General features: G+C 43.1%; 1 long non-coding RNA gene across 1 annotated transcript in view; it reads right to left on the bottom strand.

Annotated features, from left to right (window-relative positions):
• The window catches only part of LOC138854898 (uncharacterized), a 167,713-nt gene that overhangs the window by 111,623 nt on the left and 37,350 nt on the right, over nt 1-18,740 (bottom strand). The gene's annotated exons all lie outside the window — the stretch shown is intronic.

The following is an 18,740-nucleotide window of genomic DNA, read 5'->3' as shown; positions in this document are numbered from 1 at the left end:
CACAAACGGTAGCCAGTACTCCAATATTTACTGTATACCTTTGAAGTGTGAGGGGTTTGGAGAGTTTTCTCCTACCCTGGCAGCACGACTTAAGTTCAGGCTTCCTTAACTGTCTTATCAACCAAGCTGTTGGCTGGAGAACACGTATTGTCATACCGACAGTATGTAGATAAAGACACATGCAATGTTCAAGATTTTTACTGGAGGAAACGTTTCGCAACGAGGGGCGAAAGAAGAATCCACTTGTAACGAGACTTCTAAATGTCTTCAACTGCTCACATATGTATCTACAGACCGTTGCTGCCAGTGGCCCGATAAATGAACTTAATTTAGTTATATACAACAGTAAAGTGTTACCCGAGTAAATCTTAAAAGATGTTGCGGTCGATCCTGGATCATTACCATACCCGTCCATCTTGGACCACTATGATCGTGATCCATCCTGGACTATTATTATCGTGGTTCGTCTTGGACTAATATCACTAATATCATAATGGTTCGTCAGGGATTATAATGATATTGGTTCAGGGCAGACCGAAATCTGTCCTAATAGAGTGAAGTCGGAGGCTGCCACAGTGAAAAAAACTATTCCGTAAGACACGGTACTCGCCCCACTTCTGTTTCCCATTCTTATATCAGACAGTGACACGACATAAATCATAGCACCGTAATATCCTTTGCTGATAACACAAAAATCTCTAAGAGTGTTTGCGTCCGTCGAAGACAGCGAATCTTCAAGTTGACGTACATCAAATCTTCTAGTTGGCTGCCTGCGTCCTCTGGGGAGAGGGGGAGGTCGCCTGCGTCCACTATGATGATTAACAAGGAAAAGCTTCAGTTGCTGTGCTACGGAAGAATGAAGGAAATAAGGACTGTAAAGTAGTATATGACAATAAAATTATTCAACATAACGAAAGTTAGATGTGCGAGACTTAGGAGTAATGGTGTCGAAAGATCTCACATTCAAGGATCACTACAATGTTGCCATAACTACCGCATGGAAAATGATAGGGTGGATAACTAGAACTTTCAAGACAAGAGATACCGAGACAATGATGATAATCTTCAAGTCACTTCTCTTCAGGATGGAATATTGTGTACTGACTGACCCTTCCAAGGCAGGCGATAGTGCTGAGCTGAAAACGTACAGAGAATTTTTGCTGCTCATATACACTCAACCATATGAACTACTGGGAGCAGTTAATGGCCTTTCAACTATTCCTTCCAACGTAGGCGAGAAAGGTACATGAATATACATCTGCAAAATTTTGGAGGGACTGGTTCCAAACCAGTATGACACTCCGTATGACAGCAGGAGACTTGGAAGATGGTGCAAAATGCCTTCACTAAAAAGTAGGGGAGCGACGAATACACAGAGAAATGGCTGAAAGTCAGAGGTCCCCCGACTCTTCAACGGCAGAATTACCAACACACCTCTGACCGTCTTCAAGAGGGAACTAAGTTAATCATATCAGTGCCTGACTTGTTGGGCTGTGGTTCCTACGTTGGACTGGGTGCAGCCAGAAGTAACAGCCTGGTTAATCGGGCCTTCATCTCCCAGGATGCCTGGTCTGGGACCGCCCCGCGGGTGTGATGACACCGAGAAAGGTTGCAAGTATCAGGTGTTGTTTCAAGTGTACGTAGGTTTTCTTTATAACTGAATACATTAAAAATGTACAATTAACAAAAATTGATAGGGCTGTAAAGACCGTGGCGCTGCAATAATCCAGATGTTACGCGCATGTAATTATACATGCCTTATACATACATACGTATGTGCACTACAAGTACCTAAAAACAACAAATACTCACTTCCACAAAACACATGAACACTGATCTCTTCCAAGAAAAAAAAAACCGTAAGTACTAACAATGTTCTTCACTCACGCGGTAAATGGCTGCTTTGTGCTTGCTATGCTTCCTGTACCAACCCTGGCCTGCAGCCCTGTCTTGCAGCACACTGTAGGTGCTGCACTGAAACTCCCACTCCTGTACCATCCTTGCGCGCATGATACTCCAACAGACACTCTGAACTGCCGCTGCTGTAAACCTCACACGTAGTCGTGCAGTGCAGCGTATAATGAGAGAGTGCAGGATGTCCTGCCATTGCTATAATTCAGCAGTGGTCGTGTTTCCTGCCTCACACACTCAAGTGTCTCACGAGAGTCATTAATATCCTCTACTCTACGTGATCCTCCTCTTATGCCTTATAAGTACTCCCCGCCTTCTAACCTCATTTTTGACTTAACTGTACCCGTGGGTACAGCTTAATTGTATACGATTTAAATGAACTATAATTGTTTTAATACAAGTGTTAAGGACTTTAGACCATTTATTTTTACTCAGTGATGCAGTATTACGATTTTTACATTCATGGGAACCAATAAACACAGTAATTCAACATATACAGTTACGTGAAAAACAATACCAAAAGCAATAACCTGTTATCAAAAAATATATATATATTGCCAGAATTACGGAGTTCCTTGTCTTGAAGAGAAAGTTTTTAAGGTCTTGAAGCAAGTTTCCGGGTGATTCTACCTGTTTTGAACTACAAGCAGCTAGCACCTAAAGCCTCGCTGATCAGACGTAACAAAGAGGTCTGGGACCGGGCCGTGGGGACGATGATACTTCGGATAAACGAAGCTAGGTATTACTGCGAGCAACCAGTGAACATGGATCGTGCAACACACACCAAGTTGCAATCATGGAAATAATCCAGATGATCCAAACTCGAATATCATTTACATCACATCACACCGTTCTCTTTAAAAAAAAAAAACTGGAACGTGTAGAAAATTACATTCAAGAAACGGCAAGACAAGTCGGTTACTAAGGTATCTAAGCTTCAATTACATTGGTAACAAAATCATCTTATTCAGGAGAATTTTATATACCGAGTGTATTGGAGACGGGGGGAGAGGTGGAGATGATGGTTGGATAGGGGTGAGGAAGGATGGGGTGAGGGAGGGTAATGTTGGGGTGAGTGGAAGGTAGAGGTAAGGGGGGGCACAGGTGAGGGCGTGGTGCAGCGTTAAGTTGGCGTGTGAAAGGGAAGGGGTGGGGGAGAGATCGAGGTGGGAGACAGCTGCACTGCAGACCACGGAAACTTCTACATAAACATGCATGCATGCATGTGCGCGCACACACACACACACACACACACACACACACACACACACACGGGGCCAGGAGCTGAGTTTCGACCCCTGCAACCACAATTAGGTGAGTACACACACACACACACACACACAAGCCCCCCCCTCACACCCCCCCACAACCACACACAAGCCCCCCCTCACACACCCCCACAACCACACACAAGCCCCCCCCCCACACACACACACAGCTTACCCGAGACTCGTTTCGAGGGGTTTTCTAACCCCCTTCCCTTCCCTGCAGTTCGGCCTGATTCCAAGCTTCGCTGTTGACCTCCTGGTCAACCACGCTGTTTGTGGCGACTCTTCCGGCTCTTGCAGCAGGAAAGTGTCCATTTTTTTTAAAACTTCTATCGTCGTTCCTAAGATATTTCTGATGTCTGGTGGTAATATGGTAAGTCTTGGGACACGGATTTTGACAGTCTAGTTGAGCAGGCTAACCACAAGGAGGTTTGAACTGGGACCGGGCCGCGGGGGAGTTGACCCCCTGAAACAGTTTTCTGGTAAATAGTGGTTTCGAATTGTATCTATGGCTCTCCTGCTGTTCACTGGCTATAATTCACACTTTCTCCCACATGTTTTACCTTTCTGTTATAACAGTGTGCAGGTTGGGCACCAGGCCCTCAAGTATTTTCGTGATATATTAGCATTTATTCCCCTTTCCTCCATTCCAAAGACAACAATCCATGTGCTTTGAGGCGTTCCTAATAGTTTGGAAGTTTTACTGAATCTAGGCGGGTAGTATATGAACTCGACATTTTCCAGTTAGTTTAGTGGTGCCACTTGAGCGGCTAGTTTATTGTGCACACCGTGCTCATCCTGTGAGCGGTAGCCCAAAAAACAGGATTACAGAGGTCACAATGGGTCTTTGTCAGACCCCACTGAGCATTATTACATCACTAGAAAGATATATTAGTCATTTTTTTTATTTTACACTTATTTCATATAGTTGTTGTTATTGTACACGGTACAGTAAGGAATGTAATCTCAAAAAAATGGTATCTTGTTGCCACTTGAAAAATTTGATCATAACTGGGTTGCAATCTTTATAAAAACAGTTCATTCAGTTGATGCAGAATGTGGATACAACCTCAAGATTTCATATATTTTATCATAAACAATGAGATCTTTTGCCATATCCTGTGTAAGGTTTGCATGGAAGTGTCTGAAAATTGCATGTTTGGACACACTATGATACAATGTTCCAGTATATGACCCTGACTCTGTCCACACACTTTGCAAAGATAGTGATATCCTAGCCTTAGTCTAGCAGTAACATCTGGCAATTTACTGACCTTATTACTTTCGCCATATATGTTTATCTTGACATTTCATTATGATGGTTAATAGTTCCTCTGTATATTGTTCTGCTTTCAAGCTCGTTTGCTAGTTACTTTCTGACAATGTTTCATAAGCTTTTAGAATAAAAATTATACTCAACTTTTTCTTTATTTAATGCTTGTTTAGCTAATTCATCAACTTTCCCCTGTTCCTGGAGAACTGTGCGAAGTGACTCCACAAAAACTTAACTAATCCCTTTCTTAATAATTTGTGTACATCGGTGCTTAGCTTCATTCACAAACATGATACATTCAGGTCCCTGTCTATTAAGAGCAAGTAAGGATGAAGAGTGTTATTCTGTGTGCAGTCGTAGTTTCGACAAGCTTGAGAGCAACAAGTATGGCAAACAGTTCAGTCTGTAAGGAGGAAGCCCAGTTATTAATTCTAATACACCTCTATTATTGTGGCTTCAGGCTGGTTACATTTTCCAACTCTGCTGTTTCCCCTGCCTTGAAAAGCGCTGTGAGGACAAACCAATATTCAAGTCTTGAGAGAGCACATATGAATTGAAAAGTACAGTCTTGGTGAGTTTCTCTTGTTTTGAAAGTTCTCGTAATCCACCCTGTCATTTTTCTGACATTTATTTAAATTGCCTTATTATGTTTTCCAAATGACAGAAGCTGTGATATGAATATTACAAAGTTTACCTTTTTTTTTTTTTTTTTTTTTTTACATTCTTTGATAGGGTCTGCCTGGTTTATGTACACCTTGCTCGTCTTGAGGTCTTCATGCCTCCTGTATCTAAGCAGTTGAAACTTGTCACCGGTGTACATCATGTTATATTCATTTGCCCAATGGAAGACTTCGCTCATATCCGCTTGTAATTTTTTGTGTCGTCTTAACTGTGATCTCTTAACTAAAGGCTTACGTCGTTCTACCTTCAAAAATTTCCACTCTCAACTGTTATAAACTGATGAAGATGTAATAAAGGCTCACGTGGTAGCGGTCTTAACTGTGATCAGTGGAAACGTTGTGCATTGTTCCTTACATCTGCTGACCCTATTACCTTCGCAGCATGTACTTAAGCATTAGGTGACTGGTGGGGATCGCATCCCAGCGGAGAGTAATCATGGATCCCAGTGGCAATAAGACAGTCTGATGACATCCTGACATTACCGAGTTATCCTGGGTTACCCACACTCTGGGTTAATCGGAACAAAAACGCCTTTAGAACGTAAAACAAGTAGATTATAAAAGACTCCTAAGAAAAATTTAAGTTCCCTTCACGAGGATGCTTGACAAGTTCCTTCAGTTGGTTTCTGATCATCTGGGCTGTGATGCCAGGTCCAACTGATTTAGCTACCAACCATAAGGCCTAGTCATTCCCTCTGAACCATATTTAGTAAGCAGACATGAGATAGTTAAGTAGGCAGAGTACGGTACTAATTTACTAATCCATAAAAGGTTAATTGAAGAGTCAGAACAAGATTAATAAAGGTGAAAATTAAAGTTGTTCGTCCCGTCAAATACAAAAATTTATTTAATATGTACGGGTTCCAGCAGAGGATGCAGCGGGCTGACAACTGAACCCCACTTGCCACCAGGATTCAACCATTATCAAGTGAAATAACCTAGCGAATGTACTGTCACTTAAAAATTTAATCAACAGGTAGACATTAGGGTTAGTGCATAATCAGGGTAAAACGGTAGTAGTTGACATTACTACTAACATGACCATGACTCGACTACTCTCAAGCAACTCTCAAAACGCAATCAGAAGGCCCTCACGTGATTACACATTAGTGACTGAAATTTCATTACCCAGAGGCAACTGTATTTTGCATAACCGCGGTAAAGTGAAATCCTATGGAGTGCAAAATAACTGCTATACTTTGGCAAATGTTTAAGAAAATATCTTAAGCAGACTATATTAGCAAGGCTTGTAGTTGAATGTAATCAAGCAGCAAAGACAGCAGTACTCAGTACGTGAATCACTAAATCGCATAAATACAATTGTTAACAAATCACATAACGCGTGGTCCTGTGGTTAACACACACTGGCCTGTGAGTTCCAGGAATCGCCTGCCATGAGTTCAAGCCCTACACATTCTGTGATTTAATTTACACTAAGTGTGCCTACGCGGCATGGACGCGTGTGACAGGTTGTGTTTTCACATGTAAATACTGACAGTCATTTGTGTTTAACTGCTGTAAAGCAGTGAGTGTGACCTGGAGGGTAGTCCATTTAGTTACCAACTAAATAATATAATCTTCGTAATTTCTGTGAAAGACGAGTAAAACTAACAGCAGAGTGCTAGAGTTTAAACTTGAGATCGTTACTTAGAATGCTCACGGAAAATTAATGATATTGCCACAAATAGTTTTATAAAGTAAAAAATCAGAAGAAATATATTAGTGTTTTTCTTATTCTTGAGCCCAGGAGTAGAGGTCTGAGGTCATGTACTTGAAACACAAGTACAGATAAAAACTAGCGAACATATTAGTGTCAGAAAATAATGGGAAAACATAAAAATTCAGTGTACAAAGACTACCGGCCAGAGGTTTAGATGTGTGGAAAAAAAGATGCAGAAGGCACCAAGATGCCACAAACACCTTACAAGTCAAATAGTTCAGTTTCATCCGTTAGGCAGAAAGTACGTATTTAAATTAAAAAAAAAAGTAATAGAAACTAAAACAAATTAACGAGTGTAATCACTGAAAAGAAAAAGGTAGAATTGTGCTGCCGCACAAGAATTGTGCTCACTAAAATCGGTAACTGAAAGAACATAATAAAGAAGTCACAATGAAATCGGTTGTACATGCAAATATAAAGCAAATTAGAAATATAACAAATTAGTGAACTATTACTGTGAGAAAACGCCCGCATACAAAGGATGTCAAACTAGTCCACGAACATGCTAACATCTTCAAATTATCAAATTACGGAAAGTAACTATTACAATAAAATATAAACATAACAACGGAGGCAATGAAACTAATATACTAAGAGAGACGTTCGCTATGTACTCCTCAACATTCGACCACGCAAAAATTGGAGGAAATAAAATATGAAGGAAACGTCGGGATTTTGATGACCTAATCAACCAGACTGTTGGTGACAGCTTCGATCGAACGTAGGCACCACAGACCAGCTGAAAAGGAACTGGATGAACATTCAGGTTCATCTTGAAGACAAAGTCCTCACGTAACGTCGTTTCGTTATAACGTTGATGAGAAAAAGAAATAATTTCCCAGCCAGGAATGGAAAATGTGGAAAGATTTTTAAATATCTGCACGGAGGACATGCATCGGTGTAACTAGCTATGTTCGCTAATGGCCATATAAATGAAAGCTTTAAGTTTATTGGAAGATCTAAAGAAAAAACAGGGCACTCGTCCTGAAAGTGAAGCCATCGTGGCAAGTCGTAGTTGGTATGAATGTCTTAAGAAACGTTTAAAACTGCATAACACACAAATAGCAATAGTCTCTCCAAGTGGCGACAAAGCCGCCGCAGCTCCGACTCAGTTTTACTATAAAGTCAATTTCCTCCCTTATGACTGTATTCGGTTTTAAAAGGTAGCGTGTTAATAATTCTGAAAATATGCGATACCTAAATTAATAAAAAAAATTTTAATAATTAGAGTAAATACACGGCTTTGCAGCGCCCTAGAGCGACATACTTTAGAGTCATGGCGTCTGCAACACTACTGCCCTCCCTTTGAGCTCTCCCTTGCCGTGGGACCTTAACTCCTGGTTTCGTTACACGTCGTTTTGCTTAAGTTGCAGTTTCAAAGAACCTATCGACGACGTTAAGTGAGGGCTTTCTGTAATTACCCTTATGTATGAAGCGAAGGTGTTTTAAAGTCTAGACTTCCTCAGACTTATTGAGTTATCTCTTAGTGTACTTATTGCATCCCTTTTTTCCACCGGAGGTATTTTACACTATCTGCCGAGACCTTATTCTCGTAGGTAGTAATTTCGGTGTGTATATTTGGTACCAATCCCTGCAGAATTTTTCCAGTGTTAATTATGATGTAGCTTTCTTGACTAAGTTACAAACACCGTTCGAGAGACTCATTCCAAATTATTTAGGTGTTGTGTTTATATGGAGAATTTAGTTATACGATCTTGCCTGCTTTAAAAGGGGTTAACAGTGTGTAGGAATATTCTAGTTATGAGAAAACAACTGACTTAAAAAGTATCATCATTGGCTTGGCATTTCTTGTCCTGGAGGTTCTAATTATCCACCATTATTTTCCTTTCATTTGTGATAGCAGTGCTACTTGGATGCAAGATCTTCACACATTATTTATCTCACATTCCTCTTCTACCCTGTTAAGTAATTTGAGATTGCTTTTTACTTCACTCCAGCGTTAATTCTCCATGCTTTCCATAACAGGGTAACTGAAATTTTGTTGCCTACTGGAAGACTTAGTTTATATCAGCATGGAGGATTGCTATGCCCTCAATGGATGCCTCTCATACAATTTTCATTACATATACAAAGGATGATACAGTGTTATGAATTATGTCTGTTTATAAAGGATATGAGAATGAGAAAAAATTGGGTGGAACGTTCGTGAGTGGTTGATTAGGCAGGGGCTCTTTAAAGGGGTGAGATTTCGTGGAAGGGATGGTTGGGGTTGTTAGTGGGAGGAGGGATCTTCGGTGGGGGCGTGTGTGGAGGGTTGGTGAACACAGGGTGGATAGACGGATAATGGATTAAGGGTGGGTGGGTGGTTAAGGGCGGTGCCTGGGTGGTTAAGGGCGGTGCCTGGGTGGTCATACAGGCAGGAAGGGTGGGGAGGTGGGGGGATGGAAGGTTTGGCTACCCAACTACCTCCAAAATCAAGTAATTGGTAATCACAGATCATTAGCAGGTCATCAGCCTCACTAATCACTATTAATAGACGATTAAACTACCTACGTAACGAGTCTTGTGTAGAAAAGGCTGTCCCTGTATCTGGCCCATCCCCCCCCAACCACACACACACACACTTGTTGCCTGGACACTGTGTACCTCGCCCACTCTCTCGACATGTTAATACTGTAATGGTCCTTGGATCATCGCCCCTAGCCCAGTTTCAGACCTGGACTCCCCAGTTAAGGAGAAAATAACACAATAATAAGAATCAGAGAATTAAGAAACATAAATGAACACAAAGGAAAGTTTAAACAAAATATAAGTATGAAACCAAAGGCAAGTGTAAACAGAATGCAAGTATGAATGAAAGAATACAAGTATGAATTACGTAAGAATGTAAATAAAAGTCAAAGATTTACCTTCCATCTTGCAAGTTCATGAGACAAAGTGAACGCCAGTAATCACTGTGTGCAAAACTTAACAGCCTTCTATTTCACTTTCACACGAAATGAACTTCCTGGATGACTGCTCTCTTTGAAACGTACTTATTAATAATTTAAACCTGACTAATTTGTATCAATGTGACTTCAGTCACACTGATTTGTGCCAAGGAGGATAGTACACATCCTGACATGTGTATGCGGCTTCTTATCAATAACATGACACCACAATATACTGCGTAAAGGATTGTGTACATTTTGAAGTGTACCAGACAACTTCACAGAAATGTGCAAGTAGCCTAAGAAAATTATAATCATTATGAGGAATATGCCGTCTCTCAGCGCATTAGACGACCTGATTTTCAGATAAATAAAAATTCCTTTCCTTGGATTACTACTAATCTAAGACATCCAGGTCCCTCTAGCCAACCATACCTATGATATACCTGTTACATGATTTAAGTTTTCCTTCTGTAGTTCAGCCTGGAGTTAGACCTTTTTGTTGAGTGCCTGGTGAAACAGACTGTTGCTGTTGGTGGCCTGATGACCCATATATCTATCACAGCTTGATTTATATCAGATACTAGGCGGTGGTAGTTACCCAGTTTCCTTTCGATTTCTACACTAAATTCTGACAATATTTCTGATATCTGCTGGCAGTAGGATAAGTATATCCATGGTACCCCTTATTTTCACTGCGTTATTTTACATTTTCTCTCACGTATCTCACTGCATTACCCACTTATGGCTAGTACCGGAAAGCTGGTGCAAGAAAGCTCTCGAAACCCATCAAAGGCATATCTAAAGTGGGCAGCTTTGTGACTAGGAATTACATCTGTAGGAAATTTTGGGTCTCTGATACATATCACATCGTGTGAATCACTTTAACTACCGTAATTATATTTAGCATAAGCCCTGCCATACCAGTAGTTACGAGATGTGTGCTACCTTCCGTACCCACAGGTACAGTCACCATACAGAGTATCAGCAATACATATTTCCTGGATACTCTTTACTTTTTTCATATTTTCAGCATGGACGGTCTGGAGGATCATTCTTCAAAACAAATTTGTTTCCTAGATACTCTAGAAGCTGCGGACATTTACGGCCACGATGACTGTTGAAGTCATCCACTTTTCTTGACATCAATCATCTCAGCATGTTCAAAGATAGTGTGCTTATGGATTCCGTGAGCTCCCTTCAACACCTTCCCGCAGAGTACACATTGCCATGTGTCTTTGGCCCCTTCCTGCACAAACTTGGCTATTACTGCTTCCTTAGAAACTGTTTTGTTGCCTGGTCACGGTGCTTCCTCCTCCCCACACCCACCACAACTCTGTTTACCAACTGTTGCCTGGTCACGATGCTTCCTCCTGGTCACGGTGCTTCCTCTTGGTCACGGTGCTTCCTCCTGGTCACGGTGCTTCCTCCTGGTCACGGTGCTTCCTCCTAGCTACGATGCTTCCTCCTCGTCACGATGCTTCCTCCTGGTCACGGTGCTTCCTCCTCCCCACACCTACCACAACACTTTACCAACTGTTGCCTGGTCACGATGCTTCCTCCTGGTCACGGTGCTTCCTCGTGGTCATGGTGCTTCCTCCTGGTCACGGTGCTTCCTCGTGGTCACGGTGCTTCCTCCTGGTCACGGTGCTTCCTCCTGGTCATGGTGCATCCTCCTGGTCATGGTGCTTCCTCCTGGTCACGGTGCTTCCTCCTGGTCACGGTGCTTCCTCGTGGTCATGGTGCTTCCTCGTGGTCACGGTGCTTCCTCCTGGTCACGGTGCTTCCTCCTGGTCACGGTGCTTCCTCCTGGTCACGGTGCTTCCTCGTGGTCACGGTGCTTCCTCGTGGTCACGGTGCTTTCTCGTGGTCACGGTGCTTCCTCGTGGTCATGGTGCTTCCTCCTGGTCACGGTGCTTCCTCCTGGTCACGGTGCTTCCTCCTGGTCATGGTGCTTCCTCCTGGTCACGGTGCTTCCTCGTGGTCACGGTGCTTCCTCGTGGTCACGATGCTTCCTCCTCCCCACACCCACCATAACACTGTTTACCAACTGTTGCCTGGTCACGGTGCTTCCTCCTCCTCCCCCCCCCCCACACACACACATCAAAACACGGTTGCCTAACTTTTACCTGCAACTATTACCCAAACCAATAACAGTATACCGCGTACTCTGTCCTCGGCCCAGACTCGTGGAACTCCATATTCGTTAAAATTACAGGAAACCTCTATCATGTGCCTGAAATATTTTATGGTGCAGTCTGGACACAGGAGTTATCCCACAGTCACTAAAAACCACTGATATTGTACCACCCGCAAAGGCGACAGTACAGTAATTGGAAAAGTTATAGAAAGGTAGCGATAACGTCCCATATTATTCACAATATTTGAAAAAAATCTAAGACGCAAGATTGTTAATCACATAGATTTACAATAATTGCACAACCCAGGGCAACATAGGTTAAGAGGAGATTGCTCATGCCTCTCGCAACTATTGGACCATTATGACTTCGTCTCTAATGCACATGAAGATAAGCAAATTGCCGATGTGATGTACAGTCCCTAGACTTTGCAAAAGCCGTTTACAAGTATAACCATGGCATAATAGCGCATGCGATGTGTGCTAAAGGAATAACTGAAAAAGTGGTCAGAAGGATATCTAATTTCCTGACGAACAGAATAAAAAAAAAGTAATAGTGAACATAGTGAAATCAGAGGCTGCCACAGTGAAAGCTGTGTCCTTAAGACACGGTATTTCTTCTCTTTCTCATACCCTACACAGACATCATCCCATGCAGACGATACTAGAATCCGTATGAGAGTGGTATCCATTGAGGACACAGCAACTTATCAAGGTAATACAAACCAAGTCCTGCAGTGAGCCAGTGACAACATATATGTTCAATGAGGACAAATATCAGTCTCTCCACCAAGGAAAATGTGAGGAAATAAAAACGAATGGCGCACACAGGTTTAATGCGAGAGACTTAGGAATGAAGTCACAAAACCTCGAATTCAAGGAACACCTCAACGTTATCATATCCAGAAAGAAAATGATAGTTGGATAACTAGAACCATACCACGGGTGGGGATTGAACTCATGGCGAGCGAGTCTTGAAACTCCAGGCCAGCGCGTAAGCCACTGGGCCGGCTGGCTACAATAAGATTTATCTAACTTGGTATATTTATACACTATAGAGAGGTTAGCACAGGCCCCACTGTGACCACAAATGCAAGCTTTTACAGATGAATCTCCCGCCAGCGTGGCCGTGACGAACTCTAGTTCTAGTTCCCTCAAAGCTGTCATCATGACTCACGAAATCGTAATGACAAGACTGCAAACAAACATACCACGGGCGGGAATTGGACTCGTAGCGAACGAGTCGTAAAACTCCAGGCCAGTGCGTAAGCCTCGGCTTTCAGGGGACTAGAGCTAGAGTTCGTCATGGCCACGCTGGCGGGAAATTTATCTGTAAAAGACTTGCATTTGTGGTCATATTGGGGCCTGTGCTAACCTCTCTATGGTGTATAAATATACCTGTCTGGATGAATCATACTGTAGCCAGCTGGCCCAGTGGCATACACGCTGGCCTGGAGTTTAACGATTCACTCGCCACGAGTTTAATCCCTGCCCGTGGTATGGTTTGTTTGCAATCGTGTCATTTCGATACTGAGAGTCATAACTAGAACCTTCAAAACGAGTGAATCCAAGCCAATGTTGTATCAACCCAGGATATATCAAATGTATAAAGGTATGATGATACTCAAGTCATTTGTTCTCTCTGAACTGGAATATTGTTGTATATTAACAGGCCCTTTGAAATTCGGTGAAACTGCAGAGCTGAAGGAAGTCAGTAAAACACCTAAATTCCGGGAATGCTTGAAGTCCCTCGAACTAAGTTCCATGGAAGGTAGGCGAGAACGATCCATCATAATTTACATCTGGAATAAGAGACAACCTGAGTATAAAGGGAACAAGAATTTTCAACACCCTCCTAAGGGTGTTGATGGCACCGTCCAATGCAAGAGAGATTTCAGAGTTGGAACCAGGCCGCGTGGGCACTAACATCTCCAGGTAATACCAGTTGCCTGCCAAGAGTGTTCTCCTCACTAACCACAACACTGCTACCCACCTGTTGCCTCGCCAAGGTGTTTACCTTCCCAACCCCAACCACAACACTTACCCACCTGTTGCCTCGCTAAGGTGTTCCCTCCCCTACCCCAACCACAACACGGTTACCCACCTGTTGCCTCGCTAAGGTGTTCCCTCCCCTACCCCAACCACAACACTGTTACCCACCTGTTGCCTCTCGCCAGTCACAACACTGTTACACACCAGTTGTCTGAGGGAACTGCCTCCTACTCCAACTACAATAGTGCGAAGTACTTATCTGGCCACGGTGCCCCGTATACCCCATAATACTCAACAGTATACAAAAATAATCTTAAGTGTGGTCCTTCGTCTTGCCTCTCTTCTGCTAACCGAACTTGACAAACTCTTCATGTTCAGATCACTGGAGGTCAAATGATATCTACAGTGAATTGACAAGCCAATTAGGACCCCCGTCTTATATGGTATTATAGCTTGGTTGATCAGGCCTTGATTCACCATGAGGCCTGGTCTGGGACGGGGACGCGGGGGACCCTCAAAAACATCCTTCACGTACACACACGTAGCACGAACACAAAAGGGATGATAGAACAGGTAAGAATAGCAGTGCTTTGCTATTATGTACATTATTGCGACGAAAATATAATTTCAACAATTGTAAATTATTTCTCATAATTATATAAAGAGGTGCATTGTTGAATGAAATCGTACTGCCTCAGTTTCATATTGGTGTGAGGACAATTTAGATATGATTATTTGAACCCCAATCAATGGTCATCTTTACAAAATGCTCGACAGGAGTCAAAGACGTGAATGTCGCACTCAGTTATTATTCACGTCGGGCGTCTACCAATGAGGCAGGGTGACCCAAGAAAGAAACACGTTCACCATCATTCGACACTTTCACCATCATACTCATAATCACTGTCTTTGCTGAGGTGCCCAGATATGAGTTTATGTCACTCCAAACAGTCAATATCACAAACCCCTTCTTTAAAGTGCAGGCGCTGTACTTCCCACCTCCAGGACTCAAGTTCGGCTAAACAGTTTCCCTGAATCCCTTCACATAATATTACCCTGCTCATACTCCAACAGCTGGTCAGATATATATATATATATATATATATATATATATATATATATATATATATATATATATATATATATATATATATATATATATATATATATTACAAGTGACGACACTGTAGCCCCTAAAGATGAGACCACAGCCCAAGCACTAAGAGACAAGCATCCAACCAGGGACACCATAGCCATCAACAACAACCCTGAGGAAGACCCCATCACTGAACAATTAATTTTGCCAGAATCGAAAGTCTATAAGGCGACTGTGTCATTTCCAACAGGATCTGCAGAAGGTTACACTGGAATTCGACCTCAGCACCTCAAAGAAATGGTAAATCCAGTACTTGGTGCGTCTGCATCAATTCTTCTGAACGAGTTAACAACTTCCTGACTGGGCGATTCCCAGAAGAAATTAAACCTTTTTTTTTTTTTTGGAGCCTATGTGCCTGGAAGAAGAAGGATGGGGGAATCAGACCCATTGCGGTTGGAAACACACTTCGCCGTCTCGTTGCCAAAGCAACAGTAAGAAACATTTGCCTAGAAGCTGCCAGTTTACTCCAATCACACCAACTGGGCTTTGGGGTCTCTCAAGGCAGTGAAGCCGTAGCTCATGCGGTAAGGGCCTACATCTGGGACCTACCAGAAGACAAGGCCGTAGTCAAACTTGATTTTAGAAATGCCTTTAATATGGTGAAGAGAGATGCTGTCTTGCCAGCTGTTCGGGATCGGTTCCCCAGTCTTTTTCCCTTCATTTCAGCCGGCTACAGCAAACCCTCAATTCATTTGTTTGGAGAACATGAAATTCTCTCATCAGAGGGTGTTCAGCAGGGTGACCCACTCGCTCCACTTCTCTTCTACTTGGCAGTAAGAGAACTAACTTCCAGCCTACGCAGCGAGCTCAACATCTGGTACCTAGATGATGGCACTCTGGCAGGTACTGAGGAGTCCCTGGTAGGGGACCTACAACTGGTGAAAACACAGGGAGAAGACTTGGGACTCACCCTCAATCCCTCCAAGTGCGAAATCATCACAGCGAACCAGGAAATAATTAATGCTGTGCGAAGAATCCTCCCAGAAGTCTACTACCACTCTGTCCAACAGTACCCTCTTGGGAGCACCAGGCCATCAACACTGTCCTCAAGGACAAATTGAATGACCTGATGAGAATGGAGGAGAGAATAAGCGATTTTGATGCCTATGATGCTCTATCTCCTCACAAGGTGTCTTACTATGCCAAGACTCACTCACTTCCTGAGGTGTGCACCCCCTTTTGACAACCCAACACTCGACGAATATGACGCACACCTGAGATCAACCTTTAAGAAGGCACTGAACCTGTCACTAGAGGATCAGCAATGGGATCAGACAACTCTCCCAGTGCGACTGGAAGGTATAGGGGTGCGCAAAGCAACGCATGTTGCTTTACCTGCTTTTCTGTTTTCGTGTTTGGCTTCCAGTGCATTAGTCAAGAAGATTGTTCCTGAACACTTGAAAGACGTGGTAGGAGCTCAAGACCCCAGGTTTACTGAAGCAGCGATTCGGTGGGACACCCTTACAGACTCCTCCAGAAGACCAGCTCCTCCCAAAGAGCACAAACAGTCCCACTGGGACAAACCGATCATGGAAAAAATCGCCAACGCAATGCTCTCCAACGCTTCAGGAAAGGACAAAGCTCGTCTCCTGGCAGTGAAGGCACCACACTCAGGAGATTTCCTGTTAGCTGTTCCCAATTCCTCCCTGGGCACCCGTCTCGACCCACAGGCCATTCGGATTGGTGTTGCTCTTCGCCTAGCCGCCCCCATCCTCACCGAACATAGGTGTATTTGCGGCAAGGCGACGGCTGATCAATTCAGACTTCATGGTCTCGTGTGTCACACAGCAGAAGGGAAGTACGACAGACATGAGGAGGTCAGTGATATAAAGAGAAGCCTCGCCACAGCCCGTTGCCCAGCTCAACGGAAACCCCAAGTGCAGAGGTCTGACGTAAGTCAAAAGCGTCCTGGTGGAGCCACTATGCTACCCTGGAAGGATGGAAAGCAGATTGCCTGGGACTACACCTGTGCTGCCACATTGGCAGACACCTACTTGCCATACTCCGTAGTGGAAGGGGGTGGAGCTGCCAGCCACAGGGAGACCCAGAAGATCCGCAAATATGAAGACCTTCCTCCTTGCTATAACTTCATCCCAATAGGGTCGGAGACCCTTGGAGCATGGGGCAAGTGTGCTCTAAAGTTCGTCAAAGAGCTGGGTGAAAAGCTCATCATAGAAACCAACGACCACACGGCGACCAGCTTCCTCTTTCAGAGACTCAGCGTTTCGATCCAGAGAGGAAATGCCTGCAGCATTCTGGGCACGTGGCCCACGACCGGGGAGCTGGACGAAGTATTCGAGATGTAACTCTGAGTTACCTATGCTGTTTTACTTTCTATTGTATTTTTGTGAATGTTTTGTCAATGTATTTTGTCTTTAAATAAAATATACATTAAATATAGGGGGTGGTAGGAGAAAGTTCTCAAACAGCTTCAGGAAGAACCTTGAGTTTTCCCGGAAGCAAGTTTATTCTTTTCTCTGAGAATAAGGGTCCCTACGACAGTTCTAGAGGTGGTACCTCCCTATATAATATATATATATATATATATATATATATATATATATATATATATATATATTAGAGAGAGAGAGACAGAGAGAGAGAGACAGAGGGAGAGAGAGACAGACAGAAATCCCCAAAAAGAAAATACTTTCATCATCATTCAACATTTTCACCTCACTCATACATAATCACTGTTTTTGCAGAGGTGCCCAGATACAACAGTTTAGAAGCATATATAAAGATATACAACATATCCCTCCAAACTGTCAATATCCCAAACCTCTTCCTTAAAGTCCATGCATTGTACTTGCCATTTCCAGTACTCAAGTCCAGCTATATAGAAATAACCGGTTTCCCTGAAACCCTTTACTAAATATTACCCTGCTCAAACTGCAACAGCTCGTCTGGTCCCAAAAACATTTCGTCTCCATTCACTCCTATCTAACACGCTCACGCACGCTTGCTGGAAGTCCAAGCCCCTCGCCCACCGAACCTCCTTTACCCCTTCCTTCCAACCTTTTCGAGGACGACCCCTACACCGCCTTCCTTCCCCTACAAATTTATACGCTCTCCATGTCATTCTACTTTGATCCATTCTCTCTAAATGACCAAACCACCTCAACAACCCCTCTTCAACCCTCTGACTAATACTTTTAACTCCACACCTCCTAATTTCCACACTCTGAATTTTCTGCATAATATTTACACCACATACACTGCCCTTAGACAGGACATCTCCACTGCCTCCAAACGCCTCCTCGCTGCAGCATTTACAACCCAAGCTTCACACCCATAGAAGAGTGTTAGTACCACTATACTTCCATACATTCCATTCTTTGCATCCATAGATAACGTTTTTTTGTCTCCACATATACCTCAACGCACCACTCACATTTTTTCCTTCATCAATTTTATGGTTAGCTTCATCCTTCATAAACCCATCCGCTGACACAACTCCCAAATATCTGGAAACATTCACTTCTTGCATACTCCCTCTCTCCGATGTGATATCTAATTTTTCTTCATCTTTACACACCCTCCTAAACTCGTCCACTAACCTTTGCAACTTATCTTTAGAATCTCCCATAAGCACAGTATCATCAGCAAAAAGCAACTGTGTCAACTCCCATTCTGTATTTGATTCCCCATAATTTAATCCCACCCCTCTCCTCAACATCCTAGCGTTTACTTCTTTTACAACCCCATCTAT

Source organism: Cherax quadricarinatus, chromosome 73, assembly GCF_038502225.1.
Source record: "Cherax quadricarinatus isolate ZL_2023a chromosome 73, ASM3850222v1, whole genome shotgun sequence".
Classification (NCBI taxonomy): domain Eukaryota; kingdom Metazoa; phylum Arthropoda; class Malacostraca; order Decapoda; family Parastacidae; genus Cherax; species Cherax quadricarinatus.
Note: the sequence above shows the minus strand (reverse complement) of the source record. Positions and strands in the feature narration are given on the sequence as shown.